General features: G+C 45.7%; 1 long non-coding RNA gene across 1 annotated transcript; it reads right to left on the bottom strand.

Moving 5' to 3' along the window:
- Positions 1-2,368: 2,368 nt before the first annotated feature.
- Positions 2,369-15,871, bottom strand: LOC102010844. Its single transcript, XR_262178.2, has 3 exons — positions 15,704-15,871; positions 13,108-13,257; positions 2,369-3,212 (listed from the first exon to the last, which is right to left on the bottom strand). It is a non-coding gene; the product is annotated as an uncharacterized LOC102010844 (long non-coding RNA).
- Between the last annotated feature and the right edge of the window lie 2,211 nt (positions 15,872-18,082).

Here is an 18,082-nt window from a genome sequence, read left to right as displayed (position 1 = left end):
GAAAAATGTTATTGCTCTCTCTTGTACATGTTAACATAAGCTTTAAAAGATTTTTCAAAAGCATTACTGATCATTGTAAAATTATGGATTTATGCCTGTGCCTAATGATTGATTTAAAATATTATGGTACAAAGTGAATTGTACATGGATTGCTTGGGATACATGTGGTAGGTACCTAGAGAAGTATAGAGTTAGAACGAATTATATAGAGTTGGGGTATAGCTCAGTAGTAGAGCACATGATTAGTATGCGTAGTATGTGCAAAGTTTTGAGTTTAACCTAACACACCAAAAAAAAAAAAAAAAAACCTTTTTGAGAATGAATTATACAATAAAATTAAAATTTATCCATAGGCCCACTGGACAGTTAAAGCTCAAAGTAGCTCCTTTTCCTCTCTCCTCAGATTTTTGGGAGAGATAGATAGATAGATAGATAGATAGATAGATAGATAGATGGATAGATAGATATGCAAGTATATGTTGGAATATTTTAATTTCCTTCATTTTATTGTAAGTAGGGAAAAGTAAATGGGAATATCATGAGTCTAGATAATTCTCAACAACCAATATCTTTCATAAAAGGAGAACTCCTATGTCTAACTCCCCAAATGGGCTGTTGGCATTGATTTAATTGACCTTGCTCTTCCTTTGGCCTGTTGTAGACATTAGCTTATTAAAGGTATGCTGTCAGTGGGAGGAGGATCTCACAAGACTGGATGTAAATGTCTTTTACTGCCCCCTCCGTGTGTGTGTGCGTGTGTGTGTGTGTGTGTGTGTGTGTGTGTGTGTGTGTGTGATGGATATGGGGAAGAAAATGCCTGATTTAGTCAAGGGCAGGAGAGGAAGAAAACACTACAGCTACACCTGAAGTATTGTTATACTGCCATAAATATAGCATGACCACCACTTTATCTGCTCAGGCTTAGTTTTTTCATCTGAAACATGGGAAATCAAACCAACCCAGATATTTCCTCTTGAGTCTATACTGCTGATGCTTAGGAGAACCTGTACCTTACAAAGCCAAGTGACTGTCACAGACGCAAATACAAGTTTCCAGAACATAACTTCATATCTGAAGCTTTAGGGCATACTTGACTATCTTCTTTTCACACTATATGTATAGAACATAGCGTACTGCATATAACTGACTTTTTTCTTTAGATCAATAGGGCCTCTGCTCTCACCAATAGTGACAGTAATCAAAAGACTTTTACTATGTATACAGGACATGTTAGAAGCCCCAAATTAAAATTTTAGAAGTGACTATTTGATGTGGTAGATGGGTTTCTGAAAGAAATCGTTTAAAATGCATTTCAATGGTGAATAAAATTCCACCATTTTATTTATTTATATGTCTTCAGGCATACTTTTACCATTTATCCTGACTGGAAGTGAATAACAAAATCTCAACTTTTGGTTTTTCTGTTCCACTTTCTCCTTGCCCCCTCTTACTATGAAGATACTATGGATAGCAGAAATATATTTAAAATAAATATGAAGAGTGAAAGAGGGAGCAATTTAAACATGTGTAAATATTTTAGATAAATAATTCTAATAACTATATTTTTTTCCCTTCATGGATTTACTGTATGCAGTGGTCTTTCTGAAAGATGCTTTTAAAATTAAAATGTCACTTAGTAGACATGTTTTTCTTATATAAAATGTAAAAATAGATAAAATGGTATTGAAGGAGTGAGGCAGTCATTCAAATAACCATACATTAAGTTACAATGGCTAGTACTTGAAAGTAATGCTTATTAAAGACAAATGAGGCAAGGTAGTGGTGACCTTGTTCAAAATCTCCAGTTGCCATTTTAAATCTCACATGGCGTCTCTTCAAAAATTGCAAATTATTTTAGCTAATAAAGAGTACTTAACTAACTGTAGCCTTAGCTATGTGCCTCATTCAAAACTAATAAAGCCAGTAAGTTAATAACAGTAATTAACTCCCACTGTATCACACTCTCATCTATAGATGTTTTGTAATATATATTTGATATTTAGCAAATTTGGAAAAGCAAAGCACAGAAAGGAAATGATGCCTGTGTGATGGATATTGGGCTGGGAGGAGTCCTATATCAAGAAAAATAAATGTTTGTTGCATAATTGTGTGTGCTTCCACAAGATCCATGAGTTCATAAGGACACATGGGATAATTCACAAATGGCCAAGAATGACAATCATGGTTTCTCCATGGAAAACCAGTGATTCTTCCAGAAGTTTTTAAGATACTTGATTAACCAAAGACATTGAGTAAAAAGATTATCAAAATAAAAATATTTTTGACACCAAGAGTCAATAAGATTCAAAAGAAGGGGCAATTAAACTGAGATAATGAATTCAAAGTGACCATAATAGAATATGCAAAATAAACAGATAACTTTTAATAATGAAGAAAGGTACAAAAGATTGTTTGCTAAGAAATCATTTCATCTAATATTCTGAAAGTTCTCTGGAGATATTGGGTTAATATCCTTTTGTGGTTTCCTTCTGCTGTTTCTTTTAGTGTTTCCTTTAATTCACCTTATAGAAAAAGTCCATTCGTCAAGTTCAACAACAAGGACATAGTTGTCAGTGGTTGTTGTTGTTGTTGTTGCTGCTGCTGCTGCTGCTCTTAAGAAAATGCATTCACATCCCAGCATGGTGTCCAAAATGGTGCCCAAAGTGCCTTAGCAGCAACCACAAAGCAAATGAAATTTCAACACCAACTCATGGCCTTCTGCAATCAGTCTAGTTACAGAAAAGTATCGAGATCAGGCCCACATTCTGTTAATTTGAACAGTTTTTAAAGGTTTTCTTTTCTTCTGTGTTTTGGCGGAAACACACACTCACACCACGATAAAAATACTCAAATAACACACTTGGCAACACAGTGGGAAAAAAGGTCAGGCTACTATTGACAAGTATGTAAAGACACCCCCTAAACCATGGGAAAACATGTATAAATCGTTTCGACTCACTGCATTCAAAACCCATGGAAGAGAATCACAAAACTGCACTTTGGCATTGTTGGCCTGAAAGGATATCTATTTATCATCTTATAAGACAGCTCGAATGATCTTTATCTACTTTGCCCACTTTCTGACCCAAATTCAGGGTTTTTATGGAAAATTGCAGTCAGTTTGATTGATGAAATCCAAAGATGTCTAAAATGGCACCAAAGATCTCCAACTGTGCAGACTCCAACCGAGGGCTTCAATGTTGGCATTGTTCCTGAAGGAATAAAAAAAGAAAAAGAAAAAGTTGAGAAAACAGGCAAAAGTTACAGAATTTCTGCTTTAAAAACTTCAAATTTCAATGAAGATGCCCAAACCCATTATCCCTGTTCACACGTGCGAACTGGGCGGACATCAAAGTATTTCCCACACATCGCAACAAAACCGGATTCCTCTTGAACCAATAAACCTTCTTTGTAGCAGGCTGAATGCCGTAGCTACGGAGCGAGCAGGTTTCAGAAAGACGCTCACAGCGTGGAGCCGGGAGTTGGGGAGCCAGGGCGCCCGCTGGGGCGCAGGAGGGAGAAACGAGTCTATGCAGTCATCCCTACCACTGATGGGTTGGGACTTTGAAACGCCCAGTCCAAAAGAGGAATGGGAGCGACCACCGAATTCCTCCTTGCTCCGGGGCAGGGCAACCAAGCGCCCTCTCCTCTCCCTTCCCAGCCTGCCCGCGGCGCCACCATTAACCCAGAGGCAGACCGAGGCAGAGGGCCGGCGCCGAGGCCCACAGAAGCAAGAGACGGCCGGTCCACTTTGGGGGGCGATGCATTATAGTGGAATATTGTCACCTGCCTAATTGTTCCAAGAGGACCTCCTCCCCTTTGCCCACTAGCAATAATAGCTTGAACGTGCCTCCTACCCCGTTACCAGGCCCAGGAGCTGATGAATGAACCCAGTCGTAGGGGAAAATCTTGGGAGCTGTCTTCTGTCCTATTACCCAAGGGGGCCAGCTATAAATCTTCCTTCATTTTAACCACATTTACCCTCATCCTCCTCGGGGCTAGGGATGCTGCGTTAAGATTGCACTGATGTGCCAACGCTCTGGACCAGCTGCTCCTAAATACAGACAGGTCCTTGTCAATTAAGGCTTTGAGAAGCAGGTCCTCTGGGCCCTGGGGCATTGGAGCAGCCAGCAGCGTGCAGCCCCCACAATTAGTATCCATTTGGAAAGGACCTTCAGGGCACAAATGCACAGGCAAAGGAAGAATCAAAACACCAGGCAACTTCAATTCTGGAAATTGGTCTTGTAAGTGTTGTGAAACTGAACAGACGGCCCCCAAGAAGGGAGCTCAGATTTCTGGTGCGAGATGGGCCTCTCCCGCCCCCCTTCCCAATATTCTCCCTTTGTCTTGTTTCAAGCCAGGCAGTAGATTGAGTTTGTGGATAGAATAGGGTGGGAGGGAGGAGAGGAGAAAGATAAATGAATACATTCATTTGCCTGGTCCAAGCCAAAGTTGTCTTTTGGTGTCTTTTGTGGCCACCTCAAGCAGCTGGTCAATCCTGCCCGGACCCTGGCCTTTGGCCCAGGGGGCGCTGGACAAGGCAGGCGCTCCAAGGAGAAGAGCCGCGATGTAGCAGGTCAGCAAGGCCAAGCCACCGGTGGGCCAAGCAGAGCATTAGCAGCTCAGCTAAACAAAACCCAAAAGGCTCAGGGGGCCTGGGCCACCACTAGGAAAAGGTGTTTGTTTAAGCGATTAGGAGCAGTTGGTAGTTAGGGGTGGAGAAAAGGGCAGAGCTTGTGACACAGGGCAACTTAGCTGGACAGCAAGGGTGGACATTCAGAGAACATCACTGTTTAAGAATGTGTGACCCCACCAAGTTCAAGAACAGAGCAAACAGCACAGGCCACTAGGGACAGCCATCAAATGGATGGCAACAGAGCCGAGAGAGGCATTGAGAAAAATGTTTCAATATTAAATATGGAAGAGTATTGTGGGCTGGGGCAGGGGGTCAATGAAAGTCAACAAGAGCATGGGCTTAATGAGAGAAAGAATTTAATATCAAAAACGCATAAATCTGCAAGTGAGGCAGCCCCATAATGAACATAAAAGAACCAGTTCAGCCCACATTGTGTGATAATGGCACCATAATAGATAGCATCAGGTTGTTAACATTTAACACAAAAGTTAAGAGAATGAAAGGAAAGGCAGCTCCCTTAATTGAGAATCTGCTGGATGATTTCCACAGGCATCAGGGATGAATACCCATGAGGCCAGTGGCTTTGTCCACATCAGGAGAAAAGTAGGCTGCTCCTTCTGGAGCCTTCATGCCCATCCCTCATCTCCACCTAGAGTCAAAGTCCTTTTTCTGTCCTTTTTCCCATTGCAATGTTCCTTACCCATTTCAGCAAGGAGGTGAAGTGTATCCTTGTACACTTGGAGGCTGAAGGAGAAGGATCACAAGTTTAAGCCTACCCTGAACAGCTTATTGATTCAGTGAGACCTTGCCTGTAAGGGTAGGAGAAGGTGCCAGGGATGTAACTCAGTATGAAGACCCTGGGTTCAATCCCTAATGCCTGGGTGTAGTCTCTAGTTGCACAAAAACAGGTAAAATTCACTTGATCTTCCTAACTGAAGTAATCTAACAAAATTCCTAGCTGAGGAACGACCATATTTAAAAAAGGGAGAGTTTAGCTTTTGCTTTATTTTTCCTGCTGAGGATAAAAACAGGCATTTCTTCAGAAGGCGAACCAGCCAAAAAGCTTCAAAAGAATTTCTTATGTTCCTTACCTTTCCCCAATCAATAATACATCTTGTTTTTAAGAAACTTCTAAGCAGCAGAGTCCTTAAGATCTGGTGAAGCTTACTAGAGCACTATTTCTGCTGTTTATGCTAGATGTCTCTGAGACTTTATGTATACATATGAAAAGACCACTTCTTTAGCATCCACAGGTAGATGCCAAAAATCAAGGAGAAAATGTCCTATCCTGTCTGCAGCCCAGCTAGTGGCGCATCATTCCAGTTGTGCTCAGCTGCTGCCCAAGTCTCAGCATCCTCCAATTTCTGCAGAGCCGAAGGACAAAAGAAATCCCTCCCAGGCAGTCACTGTGGGGGCGTCCTCTACAAAGTGAAATCATGGCTCTTTCTCTGTATTTTTTAATTTCCACAATGCTTGTTAGTTTTCAAAAGCACATTTACATACAGTACCAGAAATGAGCCTTACAGCTACTTTACAGAGCGAGAGGGGCAAAGTTATTATTTCCACTGTATAGGAGGGGAATCAGAAAGATTAAGCAACTAACTTTACACAGTCAGTGACAGTTGGCCTCCTCATCTAGTGTGTGTTTCCCACATTCGCCGTACTTCAGCCTCTGCTGTGTGGTCAGAAACAGATGCCTTCCTCAAGACTGTGTAACCTTGATGTTTGCTTGAATCTGGCCTGTGAGCATTCAATGTGTAATGCGCCTAGACAACTTTGGAAAAGGTACAGACCATGCAGTCTCCAACAGGCTCATTTCACAGAAGAGAAAACTGAAGTTCAGAGTCCCCCATTATCTGACCCAGGTTCCCAGATGGGGAACTGGTAAATCTAGTTGAACCTGCAATCTTGTGGTTCCATGACTAAGTAACTCAAGACCCCTTCAGGATCCACTAAACCTGATTTGTTTCCCCCTACGCACCCCAAGATAACTACTAAGTCTTCGAATGCAGTATTTTCTATTTCTTTTGTATCTTGTATGGAACTGCCTCCTCACAGAGCATTTGTGGGATTAATTAAAGAATGACTAGTGGCTAATAAATGAATGGATGGGGTTGGGGACACTAATCAAAGAGATCCCACCAGTTTATACCTATTGCGAATGACAAGAAGAGTGGCAGAGGGGAAAACCATACTCTAGAATTTGTGTGTTTCAGGGTCTTTCTTTTCAAATGGAAAGAAAACATATAAGAAAAACTGGTCCCAGAGTACTGGAACTCTGAGATCAATGCATGGGTTTGTGTGTGTGTGTGTGTGTGTGTGTGTGGTGTTGTGTTGTTTTAATACAACTGCAAAGTCCAGGTCTTCTTCCTGCAAGCGCTACTTCCTGTCACCCTAAGGCCACAGGACCTGTGCTCCACAGCCTTCTCTGGAAAGGCCTGGCCTCAGCTCCCCATACTCTTCAGCAGGTGGGGAAATCAGGGGTGATCATGAGACAAACCTGCCTGGGGGTGTATGAGACTTTCTGAATCTTTGCACTTGGAACACCCCAACCTTTAGGAGACTTTCCATCTCTAAACCTCTGAGATCCTCTCCTGATCCTCTGCCTTGTAGCCAGCTGGGCCTTAGAGGACTGCCAGCAAGGCAGTGATAGGATAATGCTACCTCCCACCCCTCATCCCCAGCCAGAGGGGAAGACTGGCCGGGTGTCCCCAGGTCACTCCAGCAGAGCGAGCTGGCCAGGCAATTTCCCAGGAGTCCCAGGAATCCTTCCCCTCCTCTCACCACCAGTGACTCCCTCCTTCGCGGCGCCCAGCCGCACAGTTCATGGCGCCAGCCTGGCACTCCCCCGCCTTACCAGATCAGATCAGCGTGCATACATTGGAGGCACAGGCGTTCCCTGCCTGCAGGCCAGGCCCCCCAGATGCACTGGGGACCAAGCAGGGGTTCCGCACTCTAGGGTTACCTTTCTCATTCGTTGTTCCCATCCTCCCCCAAGAAGCAGATTTTGGAGACTAGCCCACTGCCTGAAGCACCAAATGCCTGTAGGTCACCTTGGGCACCTGGAACAGCAAGCACGTCTGTGCATTGGCTTACACAGGAAGAAATCTGATGTGTGTCACAATAAAGTCAAGCCCAAGATGCACTAGAACCCACACTACAGGTGGACAAGACAAGGGACTAGAATTTGCAATTTGAGTATCTCTTTCTTATGTAAGAAAAATGTAACTTAGCTAAATGCAGTGAAGAGTTTCCCCGGGTTCAGGAGGTCAAGCAGATGTAGACAAGTACATGGGAGTTATTCATGTCAAGCTGGGTTATTGTAAAGGCAAGAGGGAATCGCTGAGGTGGCGCTGGCAGCCAGTGGGCTCGCACGCCAGCCAGGGTGGCCGGCAGTGTGTCCCCCCTGGCGGGACAGTAATTGCCCCGGGTCTGACACGACGCTAGGGGCTCAGAGCGCCACCATCCATCTCTATCCAGTTAGCGGCGCGCCGCCCCTGCCCCCAGACCCGGCGGTAGGCTGGGTTCGGGCTTCAGCTCTGAATAATGGCAATAATTGTCTCTGTGCCTGGCACAGTTCTCAACTGTTCTGGGTTCGCTGCCCCTCTCATTTCTCTGGCCCCATTGGCTCCGGGGTTAAAGTGGGAGGTCAGCTCAAGACCAGGTACATCCTGAGCCAGTGGAGAGCCTCCAGGAGGTCCCAGGATGAGACCGCAATTTTGGCTGCCGGATACCCTTACCCTTCCCTCTGCCGCCACCGGCGCTAACCTACTCCCTGAGTCAACTTGCCCAGCTAATGCAACTATCCAACCTTCGCTCACATCCAAGACCCCCTAGCTTCTGTCTCTAGAATTTTCCACCAGCGATGGGGTCTGGTCATGATTCTCCCCCCCGACAATTTAATAGTCTCATGCCATCATCTGTGTGACACTGGCCATCCATCTTCTCCCAGGGGAGAACAAAGCCAGGCCTCCTGGACTCCAGGCCTCTCTCTCCCCAGCTCTTTCTATTTTGGGACGGCCTCCCCACAATGGCGTCCTTATGAACCATAATGGTGATGTTTATGAAGGCCGCAATACCAGTGTATGAAGACAATTTTATGCCTAATTAGAAAATGATGTAACCCGAGAGAAGACAAAGAAGAGCTGTCCCCTCCCGCCTCTCTCTCTTCAATCACACCCCCGCCCGAATTTCTTAGTCAGTCCCCTAGCGAGCGCTCCAGGCAGTGGGCCTCATGTTTAGACAGTAGCTGAGCTCCTCATTCGCTGCTCCTCTGGCCCTGTCCGTGCATGCGACAGGCGGTGGCCTGGCACGTCTGAGGCTCCGGGCACAGGCTGGGGGCATGACGCCTCCGGGAGAGGGCAGAGGCAGGCGCAGCAACGTAAAGAGATTTGGGACTCGTGGTCCTGCACTTTCTCTCTTCCCCACGCGCCCCCATCCGAGGGGACCTCACCCCTGAGAAGACTCCAATAAATGCAACCCGGCGCCACTCGATTCCGGGATAATTTTTAATATATATGCAATAAATGTTCACTTTGTTAGATTGAATGACAGACAATAATATCGGCAAATCTTCATATCCATCCATTACCAGCAAATGAGCCGCACAAAGGACAGATTTGCTTTTGATTAATTTATTTGCAGACTCGGGTTGATAAAGCAATAACTATTTGGTTAAACTTGACATTTGGTCTTCAGGGGGTTATCAGACAAATCCCTGTCGTTCGAGAGGGATAATAAAGCTGTTTAAAGGGGATTAATTATTAATTGGCTGCAATTAATTTCCCCCCTTTGCTGGGCTGCTGCCACAGTGAGCATCCCTTACCCACAAACAAAAGGCAGGGGTTTGCCCTCCCCGCCACACCGAGCTGGGGCGAGGAAGGGATCCCCAAAGCCCTGAACAGAGATGTGGCCTCTTGCACCCGCTTATACCTTGTTCGTTTTGCCGAACCCCATTCTACACAAAACCCGTCCTTTTCTGTCCTGAGCAGCTTTTCTGTAATGGAGAGTTTGACTGGACATTAATTGGAGTATCGTGGTCTCAGGGCAGATTTTCTAGTCTACATATTTTGGGGGACAGCTACAGTAGCTCGCACTCATTGACCCCAGCGTCCCTCAATTTGTTTCTCTGGGGCAGCGGCTCGGAGGCTGAGCAGGAACCTTAGGTTTAGGAAAATTCAGAGACTGCTCTGCTCGCCGCGCGGAGAGAAAATTCTCTCTCCCCAACTTCCTTTTACGTGCTGTTGCTGAAACCCTTGAGGTAGCCTCCAACTAGTCCACCGACTGCGGGGTTCGCGGGGAGCCAAAGTCAGGCCCTACTCTCGCTTAGATGCGAAATGATTGCGGACTACACTCAGCCCATCGCGCCAAGCCAGGCCAAAGAATGTGCCGGCCGCAGCAAGCGTCGTCCAGGGCGTGCGGCACCTCCCTGACCCTGGGCGCCCCTTCTGTTGCAAATAACCTGTCACAACTTTAAAGAACACACACTGAGACCAAAGCCGGCTGGCCCAGGCTGGCCACCACCGGAGCTGCCGCGTATGCCTCGACCTCCAGCCTTCCCGGCGGCCAGCACCCTCTCCGTGCGCCGGGTTTGGCGCGGGGCGGAGGAGTTCCTCGGTTTTCAGAGCAGAGTATCGCGATCCCGTAAATGTACGGCTCAGCAGACTGCTGGTCTTTGGGGACCAAAACCATGCGCCCTTCGAGGCGTCGGACTGCGTCCCTCTCCACCCAGCAAAGGAATAAACTCAGCTACTCGAAAGGATTCCCCTGCACAAGGAACCCGGGCCAGAGGAGAGGGTGGGCGGGCGCGAATAAATGGGCTCCGAGTGACCTGGGTTAGCGGTCCTATTCGCTCTGAGTTCCAAACAACCTCTAAGTAAACTGATTAGAGAAAAAAATAGTCTGAGGAAAAGAATATGAGTGGGATCACGGGGAGAGATAACTGGGGTTTGGGAGTTGGTTAACATAACCTGCCCGAAGAAAAACGAATAGAAAACCCTGGCTTCGGCCGCTCTCAGCTCTCCCCCTCCCCTTTTTAAACTTTCCTTTTCTGGGATTTCAAATAAAGTGGGGGGCTTCGCACTAAAAGGGAGCCTCGCAGCGCGCCGAAACGCGGGGGCGCCGGGGCGGGAGACGCGCGCTGGGTGCGCGCCCGCGACGCTGCGAACCCAGCTCCCGGCCCCCAACGGCGCTTAGGAAGTTGTCACTCCTCTCATTTAACGCCCAAGAAAATGCATTCACGAGATTGTTTCTTTATTTTTTTCTCTCTGCCGCCTCCGCATTCTTTGCCTATTTGCTCTAGGGCTTTTCAGCCATGTTACGGCCAAGAAAAGAAACCAGGTTCTTTTCTCTCGCGATTGGATCCGTATTCCTAGTTGGGGCGCCTTTTGATGTCCCCATTTAGCGCCTTTCACTGGTCAGCTGAATGGGGCCGCCCGCTTTTGTCTTTTCCCACAAGTCCCTTCAGAAAGACCCCTTTAAACGCCGGGTACCCGCTGATGGATCCGTTTTCAAACGGCGCGGGGACAGCAGCGCCGGAGGCCGCGTCTCCTTAGTAATCGCGCGGGCCGGGCGCGGCGAGGGGTCGCGGCAGGGGTCGCGCTCACCCGCCCGGGCTCTGGGCGCTGGGGGTGGGGAGCGAGGGGTGATCCGCACTTTTGTCTCCCCGCGCCCCTGCGCCTCGCGCCGCCCGAGCCGCTTCCCCCCGCGTGCGCTGCGTTTTCGCGGGGTCCCGGGGGTGCTCGGGCTCACTCCGCAGTCGCACCCTCTGCCATTCAAAGTGGGTGGGGGTGCCGACTACTTAGAGCTGCTCCCGAGACCCCCACCGAGACCGACGCCGACCCCCAAGTCCCGGAACTCTAATCCCGAATCCCCCCTTCCCAGGTGGGGCCAGAATTTTCCAACTGTCCCACCCCGTTCCCTCCCGAGGCTCCCGGGCCGCGGAAGCCCCGCAGAACTCTCCTCGGTCTCACTCCGCTCCAGGTTCTCCGGGTTCTCCCGGCCGGGGTCCCCTAGAGACCCCTAGACCCAGGCGCCCCTCCCCCACGCCCACAGGGGCCGCGCCCGGCTGGTGCAGTGCGGGACGGTGGTCGCCGCCACGCGCAGCCGACCCTCCCGGAACCCGCGGCGCACCTGGCCGGAGGCCTGTGCTCTCCGGATCCGGAGCGAGCCACTGACCCTGAAAACGATTCCACTTGAAAACCAGAGTGGGCCCCAAACAGAAAAAGTCCGAGGCCTTTTTGTAGGAAGCCCGGGAGGTGCCCGGCCGGGGCTCGAACCCAGATCCGCCTCGCCGGCTACTTACGTTGGAGGTGCGCGCATCCCACGCGGCTCTGACCTGCCTCCGCCGCTCTCGATTATTTTATACATTTCTCGGCGATACACTTATAAACAAGTGGAAATTTTGCATCCTACTGCACCATTTTATACATGATGAGCCGTCAGTAATAGGATTATTAAACAAAAACCGTCTCAGGCGCTGGCGTTAACCTTTTTTAAAACGGCTAATTAGGTTTTGCACAGAAAAATTAGATTTAACATTGCTTACATTGCCTACATTTTCAGTTGATGCTCCGGTAATTTCGGATAGGCCGGGCTACAGCCATGGAAAGAGATCATAAAAATTAACTATTTTAACATATATTACAGATCCCCTATACCAAAATAAGGCAAAGGATATTTTCATGATCAAATATTATATACATAAAACTAATTATCTTTTTTCGGCTGCCTTCATCAATTACCGGGGAGGGAGGGGCGCCGCGCGCCCTCTGGTGGAGCGAGCCGGGAGCGGGCTCGGCGCTGTCGGTGCGATTAAATGGTAAAAGGTATTTCTGGTTCCCCTTTTCTCCTTCGGATGTTTTCTCTGTTTTAATCGTTCATGCTTATTTTCCCCTCCAGACCTATCCAGAGCAGTAGCTCGCCACAGCTTCACACATCTAAATAAAGTGCCTGCTAAAATAAAGCGTTTCCTTTTCAGCGATTTTAGAGGCAACACGAAAAGTCAGGTGTCAAGCCATTTGCAAGCCTGGTTTTCGAGAAGGGCTCATTACATTTTAAAAAATCAAATATCCAGTAGTCTAGATGCTGTATATAGTAAGATTCTCACGTTGTCTCTGGTTCCCCAGTCCACCCACCCACCTCTCACCCCCATACTGGAGACACCCTAGGGTCTTCTCACTGAGCTACATCCCAGTCATTTTTTTTTTTTTTGACAGAATTTCGTTAAATTGTTAAGTTGCCCAGACTGTGCTCCAGCTTGGAATCCTCTTGCCTCAGCTTCTCAAAGTAGTAGGATCATAGGGCTGTGCCACCAGGCCCAGCTGTCTGTGATTAATTTAAAAGAAATTATTGTAGGGTGTTGGAGTGTTTGCTCCAACATAGAAGACATAAAAGAATGGCGCCCCTGTCTCCAACTGCACTCCTTAAAGCAAAACTCAGTGTGTCGCTCTCGTGAGCTGAACAGGTCCTACGGGTGAGCTGAACAGGTCCTCCGGGCCTGATGTTCTCAGAGCGTGCCGGCGCCCTTCGATTTGGAATCTTGCTTTAGAACTGAGATTTGTTTTACTCAGAGGGGTTGCAGGTGGGCGGTGAAGTTGCTCCCATTCACCTGCAGCAAAGGGCTGAAGCACAAGAGGGAGGATATGTGAAGAGTTCATTTTTTTAAAGGATAAAACAGAAGGCGGCCCAAAGAGGTTATGTGAGTTACTAAGAGGTAGAAGAGGAAGAAGAGAAAGAGGAAGAGGAAGACAAAATAAAGGCAATCTGTAGTACAAATTATTTTAAAAGAGCATAAATACCTGTACCTGTGCTGTATTGTGTACACTACTGCTATTGTTATAAATCATGCTATCCCTATGGAATGAACAACAAGTTCAAACTAAAGGCCTTTTATTCAAGCTTCCTGGTTTCATTATTGTAACTCATCATTGTTTAAATCCTTCTGAGCAATCTGGCAAATCCGCAACAAAAATTTTCTTAAAAAACTAAAAATTACCAGCCTGAAATGTTTTATTAGTTTGCCAGTCCCCGAAGCTATGTAATGTTATGTAAGCGAGAGGTAATGAAATCAACAAAATATGTAGTTTCAAAAAAAAAAAAAAAAAAAAAAAAACTAGTCTCCTACTGGCCCATCTGAATGGTGACTGGCCCTGAGCACAGAAGTCCACACAGAGACCGGTGAGCTGCTTTGGTGCTGTTTTGGTTTGCATGGAACTCAGTTTCAAAATTCAGCAGAAAGCTGTACTTAGTAGCACACAGTAGATCCCTCCAGGTTTGGATTTGTTTGTCTTATTTTTCAGGAAGAACAGCCTCAGTGACGGTTACACTCTACAGAACAGATTCGACTGGCTCACTCTTCTTTAATAAATAAATGACATTAAAGAGTCTGGCGGCTCTGAAAGGCAGGGTTTTATGAGCTAATCACACCCCTGGGGGGAATCTGGTTGTGTGTAGTGTAGTCTCACCCTCAGGGTGTGATTACACTGTGGTAACCACACCCACCTGTCATGCTTTATTTCTCAACTAATAAATCACTACAAATGAGGTGATCTACACACTCATATATCTGGAACCCCTCCTTGCACACAGAAGCAGACCCCTCCGGTGAAACCAGTGGAGAAAAGTGATGTTCTCTGAATCAATAAATACTGTTATGCTCTTAGAGATAAAAATTCTAAGGCTGGGGTATGGTTTAGGTATGCCTATTTTCCTTTCTTTTTTTTTTATTTTCCTTTCTTTTATTGACATTAAAAAGAGCTGCTAAATTCCTCTAGCCACTCACAGTCCTACACTTTTGATCATCTCAGAAGGGTCCCCAGTCTTGTATTTAGTGTTCTCCTGCTAGATTGAAGCACCAGGTTTTGCTGGGAATTTTATCTGTGATCCTAGGGTGAGCAAAGAGCAGGCTTTTGTGTTGTGCTCTTTATCCAGGGATGGCTAGGACTGTCAAATGTGTTCTTAAAGTCTCTTCATATAATCAGTGTCGCTCGCGTTGTACTTGTGTTCCTCTGGTCTCATTTTCTCTCTTTCCTACCCTGTTCCATCTTTCTCAGGATAGCATTCATTTGCTTTAGCTTTACCGAGTCTAACTGACAGGACCCATTGTCATCTGCCTATAACTTTTGTTCTGGCTTTTATCCTTCCAAAATAAGAATGCCATGCCCATTAAAAAAAGAAAAAAGATTTCTTGAGTTGATCCCATACAGAGTAGCATTCTACATAAAATGGAAATGGTTCACCCAAAAATAGAGCATATTACACCAAAAGCCAAAGAAACGCTGCCCACCAACCAGAAAAAAGGTGCATATATTTTTGCAAAAGGTTTTGCAAAGAGAAGAAAGAAATGTACTTTGTCACTAACTTGCTCTTTGCCGCCTTGAGACAAATTTTGAAAACCTGCTGCCAAATCTTCCATCTCCCTCCTCAGCCCTGAGAGAAAGCAATAATTCAGCCAGAATATCTGGAAAATTTGACTCTTACTACCCAGGATTGCTTTGGCAGTTCGGACCAGGATGTCCCACTCCAATGTCCAGATAGTTGTTCCGGTCCGTTGCCCATGAGATACAATACCTCTTGCATTTGGAGCTGAGGATAAGGAAAAGGTTTGGTGGACTGTTGCAGGAATATAATGAAAAGGAATCTCCACACTGTATGCTTATCTACAGAATCTGACCTCCATTTCTGAGGATTAATTAACATTAGGGACATAAATCTCGCTGTAAATTTGGAGCTAAAGTGAATTTTTTTAAAGCTGGATTAGCAAAGTGTTTTGGTCCATGGATTCTCCTAGACATTCAAACTTAGAATTTTCTTCTTTTTTAAAAATTATATTCTTATTGCTTCCAAAAATCTACCAAAGCTTTGTCAGTGTCAGAGACACACATCTCAGTCCAACACCAATTACCATCAAGAAAGTTTGAGAGCTGCCTGCCATGCTGTTTAATGCTGTTTTCCACTTCCCCAGAGACACAGTGGGGTGAACCAGAGGAAAAGAGAACGCCACATTCATTTTAGTTCAAACTTTTTCATATGACTCCTCCTTAGATGGTTTGTCTCCTCACCCCTTACATTTTCCTGGGAATCCACTCTCTGACCATCTTCCATCTTTTAAAGTCTTGCCTCTCTGTTACCAGTGCCCAGTTATAGCTGCCTTCTTGGGACCAGCGTTTACATGTGGCAGCAGAAAGAGCGTTGCATTTGGAGTTGGAGGAACTGACGCTGAGTTCCAAACTCATTCATACTGCAGAGAGAGGAAAAGGATGAAATCTTTTCCAGCACATTCTGATTTTACAGACATGTCTGAGGTCCACCCCCAGGATTTTTTTTGTTTTGTTTTTTGTTTTTTTCTCCGGTACCGGGAACGGAACTCACAACCTTGTGCTTGCCAGGCAGGGGCTTTGCCGCTGAGCTAAATCCCCAGCCCCAACCCCCAGGATTTTCTAAAACTTCCCAGGACTTATGCCAGTAAAGGTAAGGAACCTGTGTCTTACACTGTACCAAAGGAACACTGGGCTCAGTGAGACCACAAAACCAGAACTGGAAGGGTAGGAGAAACAATGTGGGCATCAAGATGGGCTCTCACTTTGTTACATTCTTTCGGGGGAAAAAAGCCCAAATTGCTCCTTATAATACTGTTCATGTTTGTGTTTTACTATGTAAATAGGGTCTTGGAACATGATCTTGAAGGGCAGAAAACATATGTGAAGTCCGGACTCTGATATTCTAGCTAGGTGACCTTGGATAACACTCTTTATTTCTCTTGGGCCTTGATTTTTAAAAAAACCAGCAATGTGGAGTTGACCATCTCTAGTACATAGGAGTGGTATGAGGATCAAGTTATTATAATAATAGCTGTCTTTCACTGCAGGCCTGCCCTGATCCTCAGGCATCGCCATCTGAGTAAATTTTCTCATCTACTTCTTGTAAAGTCCCACCTGAGGAAGGTTTTATAAGAGGATAGTGCACTGAAAAGTGCTTTGCAACTGATAGAGTTGTATGAAAATATGATCTAACCATGTATCACATGGTAGAAAGACATGCAGGTCTGTTTTGATTTTGTTTCTTCCTTATATCTTATTAGTCCTTCATACTTTTGCAAAATTCTTACTTATGTATTACACAAGAGTATAGAAGTGAAAAGTAGAGACACTAAGTGTCTTAGCTACTTTTCTCGTTGCTGAGACAAAATACCTGACACCCAAAGTTAAAGGAGGGAAGGATTATTTAGCTCACAGTTTGTAGAGGTTTTTAGTCCATGATCGGCTGGCTCCAGGGTAGTGTGGCTTGGCAAAGGAGAATGGTCACAGCTGGCAGACTGTAGCAAAGCAACAAGCCAGGGGAGACAAGACTCTTTCTGTTTCTTATATATTGTAGCTAGATTGCTGGGATTAGGGCAGTACCAAACCAAGCAGTGGACTGATTTAGCAATCACACACCCTTAATCCCAGCATCACAGGTCTAGATCTAGTCACCTCTGAAAAAGCCTAACACTGAGTGAAGCTTTGAGGGAACGTCAAGATACAAACCATAACACTAAAATATATACTTGGCTCTTTTAACATCAAGGGCATTGATCTTTCCACTGTGTTTGACCAGTATCTACTTATTGTAAATTATACCATGTGTGAACTCAAAAGTCCCTTAGTTCCTTGCCATCTAGCTGTCACAAATCAGCTTCATAGGGTCGGGGATGTAGCTCAGCGGCACCAGTGCCTGCCTGGCAAGTGCAAGGTCCTGAGTTCAATTTCCGGTACCAAAAATAAATAAATAAATAAATAAAAATAAAAAAACAAAGTAAAACAAATCAGCTTCATCAAAACCTAAAAGAGCCAGGCATGGTGACACATGCTGGTAATCCCAGCACTTGGGAAGCTGAGGCAGGAAGATTGTGCTAAATTCGAGAATTTGCCTGGGCTACTTAGCAAGACCCTGTCTCAAAACAAAAATAAAAACAAAAACCTGAAAGAGTTGTAAATGTTTCATTTCTCTCTATCACAAGTCTGGCTTCTATCTTCTGGCTATGGGTACTTCTATTCCAGGGCTACATGCCAATTTTGGGCCTCTGAAACATGGTCATTTATTTGGATGTGAAGGCGTTCAGACTTGCCAAAATGTGGACCAATAATCCTGAGCTCGAGGATGTATTTCTTTTTTTTTTGTCTTTTTGAGACAGGGTCTCACTATGCAGTTTAGGCTGGTCTTGAGCTCACTTTGTAGCCAAGGTTGGCCTCAAACTCACAATGATCCTCATGCCTCAGCCTCCTGAGTGCTCGGATTACAGGCGTGTGCCACCATGCCCAGCTTTGAGGATGTATTTCTTAACCGAGAAGCTTATAGTTGATCTGTTTTTACAACTCTTGTTGATAATATCACTTTTTAGAGGAGGCAGGAGACCTAAAACACCCTTTGATGAACATCTATGCATTATGTACCTGAACAATTTAATGT

This window comes from Chinchilla lanigera, unplaced genomic scaffold (assembly GCF_000276665.1).
Source record: "Chinchilla lanigera isolate Chin_1 unplaced genomic scaffold, ChiLan1.0 scaffold00042, whole genome shotgun sequence".
NCBI classification, from domain to species: Eukaryota; Metazoa; Chordata; class Mammalia; order Rodentia; family Chinchillidae; genus Chinchilla; species Chinchilla lanigera.
This window is presented reverse-complemented; position numbering and strand designations above follow the sequence as displayed.